The sequence below is a fragment of the Schistocerca gregaria genome, unplaced genomic scaffold (genome assembly GCF_023897955.1).
Source record: "Schistocerca gregaria isolate iqSchGreg1 unplaced genomic scaffold, iqSchGreg1.2 ptg001038l, whole genome shotgun sequence".
Taxonomy (NCBI): Eukaryota; Metazoa; Arthropoda; class Insecta; order Orthoptera; family Acrididae; genus Schistocerca; species Schistocerca gregaria.
In genome coordinates, this window is record NW_026062385.1 from 92,501 (window position 1) to 100,000 (window position 7,500).

The 7,500-nt window shown below is 53.2% G+C and overlaps 3 non-coding genes across 3 annotated transcripts in view; all 3 read right to left on the reverse strand.

Annotated features, from left to right (window-relative positions):
- LOC126327273 (large subunit ribosomal RNA) overlaps positions 1–344 on the reverse strand; it is a 4,222-nt gene extending 3,878 nt beyond the window's left edge. The window contains exon 1 of the ribosomal RNA XR_007561112.1: positions 1–344. This exon is cut by the window's left edge and continues 3,878 nt beyond it. This is a non-coding gene — a ribosomal RNA (large subunit ribosomal RNA).
- A 188-nt stretch (positions 345–532) lies between these two features.
- On the reverse strand, positions 533–687 carry LOC126327256 (5.8S ribosomal RNA). The gene has a single exon (XR_007561096.1). It is a non-coding gene; the product is annotated as a 5.8S ribosomal RNA (ribosomal RNA).
- A 369-nt stretch (positions 688–1,056) lies between these two features.
- On the reverse strand, positions 1,057–2,949 carry LOC126327260 (small subunit ribosomal RNA). The gene has a single exon (XR_007561099.1). It is a non-coding gene; the product is annotated as a small subunit ribosomal RNA (ribosomal RNA).
- Positions 2,950–7,500: the final 4,551 nt, after the last annotated feature.

A 7,500-nucleotide genomic window follows, 5' to 3' on the forward strand; every position in this document is an offset into this window, starting at 1 on the left:
TGGTCATATTTAGTCTCAGATGGAGTTTACCACCCACTTGGAGCTGCACTCTCAAGCAACCCGACTCGAAGGAGAGGTCCCGCCGACGCTCGCACCGGCCGCTACGGGCCTGGCACCCTCTACGGGCCGTGGCCTCATTCAAGTTGGACTTGGGCTCGGCGCGAGGCGTCGGGGTAGTGGACCCTCCCAAACACCACATGCCACGACAGGCGGCAGCCTGCGGGGTTCGGTGCTGGACTCTTCCCTGTTCGCTCGCCGCTACTGGGGGAATCCTTGTTAGTTTCTTTTCCTCCGCTTAGTAATATGCTTAAATTCAGCGGGTAGTCTCGCCTGCTCTGAGGTCGTTGTACGAGGTGTCGCACGCCACACCGCCAGCCGGCTGTGCACGCTACCGAGAAAGTACCGGTATGCGAACCGCCAGGCGACGGGCGCGCATCGCACGTTTAAGGAGACGCGGCCGGCCACACAGGCGACCACGACACTCCCACGTCTCCGAAGCGGGACAAACGCCGCGCGCTTCAGTATACGTAGCCGACCCTCAGCCAGACGTGGCCCGGGAACGGAATCCATGGACCGCAATGTGCGTTCGAAACGTCGATGTTCATGTGTCCTGCAGTTCACATGTCGACGCGCAATTTGCTGCGTTCTTCATCGACCCACGAGCCGAGTGATCCACCGTCCTGGGTGATCTTTTCCTTTTCAGGCTCCCACTGTCTCTTTCAAGACAGCAGCATTTGCGGGACTGAGGCGTCTGACGGCCCCTGTTCCACTATTTTTTTGTGTCCAACGGCCTCACAGCCGATGGGCGTCGTACGGCTCCACACCGGGGCGGACAGGCACTCGGGCGAACGTCATTCAAAACCGGCGCCAGGCGCCAGGTACCGCAGGCCAGCCGCTCCAGAGCTTCAGCGCTCGTACCACACAACAACAACAACACTTCCGCTAGTTTTGAGAGGCACGCGTGGTTCCGCACGCGGCGCACGGCCACTGCCGTACAGGTAGCGTGTTGCGCGACACGACACGACACGCACATCGAAAGACATGCAGTCTAGTCGGTAATGATCCTTCCGCAGGTTCACCTACGGAAACCTTGTTACGACTTTTACTTCCTCTAAATGATCAAGTTTGGTCATCTTTCCGGTAGCATCGGCAACGACAGAGTCGATGCCGCGTACCAGTCCGAAGACCTCACTAAATCATTCAATCGGTAGTAGCGACGGGCGGTGTGTACAAAGGGCAGGGACGTAATCAACGCGAGCTTATGACTCGCGCTTACTGGGAATTCCTCGTTCATGGGGAACAATTGCAAGCCCCAATCCCTAGCACGAAGGAGGTTCAGCGGGTTACCCCGACCTTTCGGCCTAGGAAGACACGCTGATTCCTTCAGTGTAGCGCGCGTGCGGCCCAGAACATCTAAGGGCATCACAGACCTGTTATTGCTCAATCTCGTGCGGCTAGAAGCCGCCTGTCCCTCTAAGAAGAAAAGTAATCGCTGACAGCACGAAGGATGTCACGCGACTAGTTAGCAGGCTAGAGTCTCGTTCGTTATCGGAATTAACCAGACAAATCGCTCCACCAACTAAGAACGGCCATGCACCACCACCCACCGAATCAAGAAAGAGCTATCAATCTGTCAATCCTTCCGGTGTCCGGGCCTGGTGAGGTTTCCCGTGTTGAGTCAAATTAAGCCGCAGGCTCCACTCCTGGTGGTGCCCTTCCGTCAATTCCTTTAAGTTTCAGCTTTGCAACCATACTTCCCCCGGAACCCAAAAGCTTTGGTTTCCCGGAGGCTGCCCGCCGAGTCATCGGAGGAACTGCGGCGGATCGCTGGCTGGCATCGTTTATGGTTAGAACTAGGGCGGTATCTGATCGCCTTCGAACCTCTAACTTTCGTTCTTGATTAATGAAAACATACTTGGCAAATGCTTTCGCTTCTGTTCGTCTTGCGACGATCCAAGAATTTCACCTCTAACGTCGCAATACGAATGCCCCCGCCTGTCCCTATTAATCATTACCTCGGGTTCCGAAAACCAACAAAATAGAACCGAGGTCCTATTCCATTATTCCATGCACACAGTATTCAGGCGGGCTTGCCTGCTTTAAGCACTCTAATTTGTTCAAAGTAAACGTGCCGGCCCACCGAGACACTCAACAAAGAGCACCCTGGTAGGATTTAAACGGGGTCCGCCTCGGGACGCGAAAGCACCCCTTCGGCTCGCCCCACCGGCAGGACGTCCCACGATACATGCCAGTTAAACACCGACGGGCGGTGAACCAACAGCGTGGGACACAAATCCAACTACGAGCTTTTTAACCGCAACAACTTTAATATACGCTATTGGAGCTGGAATTACCGCGGCTGCTGGCACCAGACTTGCCCTCCAATAGATACTCGTTAAAGGATTTAAAGTGTACTCATTCCGATTACGGGGCCTCGGATGAGTCCCGTATCGTTATTTTTCGTCACTACCTCCCCGTGCCGGGAGTGGGTAATTTGCGCGCCTGCTGCCTTCCTTGGATGTGGTAGCCGTTTCTCAGGCTCCCTCTCCGGAATCGAACCCTGATTCCCCGTTACCCGTTACAACCATGGTAGGCACAGAACCTACCATCGACAGTTGATAAGGCAGACATTTGAAAGATGCGTCGCCGGTACGAGGACCGTGCGATCAGCCCAAAGTTATTCAGAGTCACCAAGGCAAACGGACCAGACAAGCCAATCCGATTGGTTTTGATCTAATAAAAGCGTCCCTTCCATCTCTGGTCGGGACTCTGTTTGCATGTATTAGCTCTAGAATTACCACAGTTATCCAAGTAACGTGGGTACGATCTAAGGAACCATAACTGATTTAATGAGCCATTCGCGGTTTCACCTTAATGCGGCTTGTACTGAGACATGCATGGCTTAATCTTTGAGACAAGCATATGACTACTGGCAGGATCAACCAGGGAGCTGCGTCAACTAGAGCTGAGCAGCCGGCCGCCCGGGAGTGTGTCCCGGGGGCCCGCGCGAACACGCAAGCGTCCGCTCAATTATTCTGCAAACAGGAGGAGGCCGAGCTCCCCTGCACGATACACCTCGAAACCCTCTCAGGTCCCGGCGGCGCGCAGCGCCGTCCTAGGTACTTGGTCGGTTTCGAGAGAGGCGCAATCGCCCGGAGTTAGGCGAGTAGACGGTTTTAGTGCGAACACCCTTGCTCCCAACTGAGCTTGCCGCTGCCGACAGAGGCCCGGGAGCGTGCTGTCGTGGCATTGCCGGCGGGAGACAACACGCGCCACCTATGGTGACCGGCAGCTCCAACGCCAGCGCCACACAAGGGCAAAGCCCCACTTGGGTGCAGAAGCGAACTCTCCCAGCACAGCGCACGCGCCAACACGTCCGCACAACTGCGATACAAACCACCTGCGAGAACCGCTGGGGCGACCGAGCAGCAGACGGCGTCGCGGCGCCGAGTGCCAGGCGGCGGCGCATCCTCAACGCACACAGTCCTCAATCAGACCAGCACACTGCAGATGTCCACCGCGCTTCGCACCGGGCTCGGCTGAACCAACTTTGGCCGCCAGGCGCCGCGTGCAGGGTGCGCCGCAGCGTAGCTGCGCCGCCTGCCGAGCCCGTCGGCTGGCGCTCCTGCCACTCGGCGCCCCCCACCAGCCGCCTGTTGCGCGTGCGCCCACGCAGCGCGCGGCCAACACGCCGGGCGGCCCCCCTTCACCGGCCGGGAACAGTCCCACCAAGCCACCGCCGCGTATCGCTTCATACCCACATGGGCCTAGTCACGTGTGTGGATGTGGCGGGTACCGCTGAAACAACCGGTTAATAGCTGTACCGATCGTCGCCATCACAGATTCACCTCCAGCGTGAACAACCGCTCAACAACGGATTTCCAGTTCATTTGCGTATCTTGGGCAGTAAACGTAGATGTCCACCTACATTTGCGAATTCAACAATTCTTGCATGCCAGGATGTCATGTGTCACGACACGCTACATCAGACCACATACACACTGCGACATGTGCAGAAGAGAACACGTGGAAGGTGGCCCGCGCACGTATGCGATGTCCCTTCCGCGATCCACTGTCAACCGGCATCTGCGGCATGTCCCAGATATGGAACGCGGTCCACCAGGGTAGCACTTTGTGTGAGGCAATACGACAAAGTCGGAATACACGCGTCACTACATCACACGGCTCACGCTGACCTGACCTGACTCACCGCACCACCACCCCCAGCGACCCAGGGTGACATACAATGCGTTCGTACGTTCCTCCCACACGCCTCTACGGCGTACCACAGTGCAACCTAGCTGTTATTGGGAGACGAGACAAGTAGCATCGAGCACAACATATGGAAATTGAGATTCGACACCGTTGGGCACAGCCAGCGTACGGTCACACGTATCACACTACTTCACTCTGTACGTAACTACCGATGATCGGTACAGCGTGTGGGTTACGCGTACGACATCAGCGGACAATGGACACAGACCATACCACGACGTACACTGAGGGCGTCGACATCTGAACGCAACTGAACAGCTGCGAGGCTCATTTAACACTCAAACGCCAGACCGACCAGCTTGAGAGGACGGAGACACAAAGAGAGGGGCAGAGGGGGGGGGGGGGGGGCGATATAGTCCTATTGCAGTACAATTGACAGTGGATAGCGGGAATATGTGGAAAGTAAGCAACACTCGCAAGACATCTACATGAGGATAACAACGACACCAGAGATTCCGAGCAGTGAACTATGTTAGGCAAAGGGACAACGTGGGTTAGGTTAAGGGACAACGTGGGTTAGGTTAAGGGACAACGTGGGTTAGGTTAAGGGACAACGTGGGTTAGGTTAAGGGACAACGTGGGTTAGGTTAAGGGACAACGTGGGTTAGGTTAAGGGACAACGTGGGTTAGGTTAAGGGACAACGTGGGTTAGGTTAAGGGACAACGTGGGTTAGGTTAAGGGACAACGTGGGTTAGGTTAAGGGACAACGTGGGTTAGGTTAAGGGACAACGTGGGTTAGGTTAAGGGACAACGTGGGTTAGGTTAAGGGACAACGTGGGTTAGGTTAAGGGACAACGTGGGTTAGGTTAAGGGACAACGTGGGTTAGGTTAAGGGACAACGTGGGTTAGGTTAAGGGACAACGTGGGTTAGGTTAAGGGACAACGTGGGTTAGGTTAAGGGACAACGTGGGTTACGTTAAGGGACAACGTGGGTTACGTTAAGGGACAACGTGGGTTACGTTAAGGGACAACGTGGGTTACGTTAAGGGACAACGTGGGTTACGTTAAGGGACAACGTGGGTTACGTTAAGGGACAACGTGGGTTAGGTTAAGGGACAACGTGGGTTAGGTTAAGGGACAACGTGGGTTAGGTTAAGGGACAACGTGGGTTAGGTTAAGGGACAACGTGGGTTAGGTTAAGGGACAACGTGGGTTAGGTTAAGGGACAACGTGGGTTAGGTTAAGGGACAACGTGGGTTAGGTTAAGGGACAACGTGGGTTAGGTTAAGGGACAACGTGGGTTAGGTTAAGGGACAACGTGGGTTAGGTTAAGGGACAACGTGGGTTAGGTTAAGGGACAACGTGGGTTAGGTTAAGGGACAACGTGGGTTAGGTTAAGGGACAACGTGGGTTAGGTTAAGGGACAACGTGGGTTAGGTTAAGGGACAACGTGGGTTAGGTTAAGGGACAACGTGGGTTAGGTTAAGGGACAACGTGGGTTACGTTAAGGGACAACGTGGGTTACGTTAAGGGACAACGTGGGTTACGTTAAGGGACAACGTGGGTTACGTTAAGGGACAACGTGGGTTACGTTAAGGGACAACGTGGGTTAGGTTAAGGGACAACGTGGGTTAGGTTAAGGGACAACGTGGGTTAGGTTAAGGGACAACGTGGGTTAGGTTAAGGGACAACGTGGGTTAGGTTAAGGGACAACGTGGGTTAGGTTAAGGGACAAATTGAGTTAGGTTAAGGGACAAATTGAGTTAGGTTAAGGGACAAATTGAGTTAGGTTAAGGGACAAATTGAGTTAGGTTAAGGGACAAATTGAGTTAGGTTAAGGGACAAATTGAGTTAGGTTAAGGGACAAATTGAGTTAGGTTAAGGGACAAATTGAGTTAGGTTAAGGGACAAATTGAGTTAGGTTAAGGGACAAATTGAGTTAGGTTAAGGGACAAATTGAGTTAGGTTAAGGGACAAATTGAGTTAGGTTAAGGGACAAATTGAGTTAGGTTAAGGGACAAATTGAGTTAGGTTAAGGGACAAATTGAGTTAGGTTAAGGGATAATCTGGTACAACCACAGTTAGGTTAAGCGATAATCTGGTACAGCCACAGTTAGGTTAAGCGATAATCTGGTACAGCCACAGTTAGGTTAAGCGATAATCTGGTACAGCCACAGTTAGGTTAAGCGATAATCTGGTACAGCCACAGTTAGGTTAAGCGATAATCTGGTACAGCCACAGTTAGGTTAAGCGATAATCTGGTACAGCCACAGTTAGGTTAAGCGATAATCTGGTACAGCCACAGTTAGGTTAAGCGATAATCTGGTACAGCCACAGTTAGGTTAAGCGATAATCTGGTACAGCCACAGTTAGGTTAAGCGATAATCTGGTACAGCCACAGTTAGGTTAAGCGATAATCTGGTACAGCCACAGTTAGGTTAAGCGATAATCTGGTACAGCCACAGTTAGGTTAAGCGATAATCTGGTACAGCCACAGTTAGGTTAAGCGATAATCTGGTACAGCCACAGTTAGGTTAAGCGATAATCTGGTACAGCCACAGTTAGGTTAAGCGATAATCTGGTACAGCCACAGTTAGGTTAAGCGATAAAGTTGGTTAAATTCGGTATTGTGTGGGAAGGGGGCAGAGAGAGAGTGGGGGGGGGGGGTGGATAGTTGTGGCAGTACGCGGATGCCTGAGTCACCGTCAGATATGTCACGTCGGTTCGATGCTTGTAGCAAGAGGCTGGCGGGTCTGTGTCTCTCACTTCTGCAATTTTTCATGTGGTATAACACGAGGGCGGGGGGGTGATATTTGGTGCCCCTCTGTGTAGGATGTGTGTTGGTGGTGTTGGTTTATCTGAGCAATGGTAGTTGTCGGAGGAGTGGGGTATTGTGCTTTTATAGGTGGACCTACTGCTCTGGTTATCATAGTGTCGACGGTGCAATGTGGCAGAGAGGATGCACTCGACATTGTCGCATTCCAGATGTTTACGTATTGTGTGTCTCCGTTGCAGGCCGAGAGTGGTGCATGTTCGAGTGTGTGGCTGACGTGCGATTCACGTTGTGTGCCCAGTCTTACAGCACGTATAGGGACATTCGCATAAATCATCTATATGTGGCCTTGCATCATTTACTAAGCAGTGCCGTGAGACGACCGAACTATTAGGAAAGTACTGATGTACCGCATAATGTTTACCTTCCACCACACGGCGAGTATCGACTCTGCCCAGCGTTGCCACCGCAGGCAGCGGTCACCGTCACCATTGTGCGGCGGAACGGAACA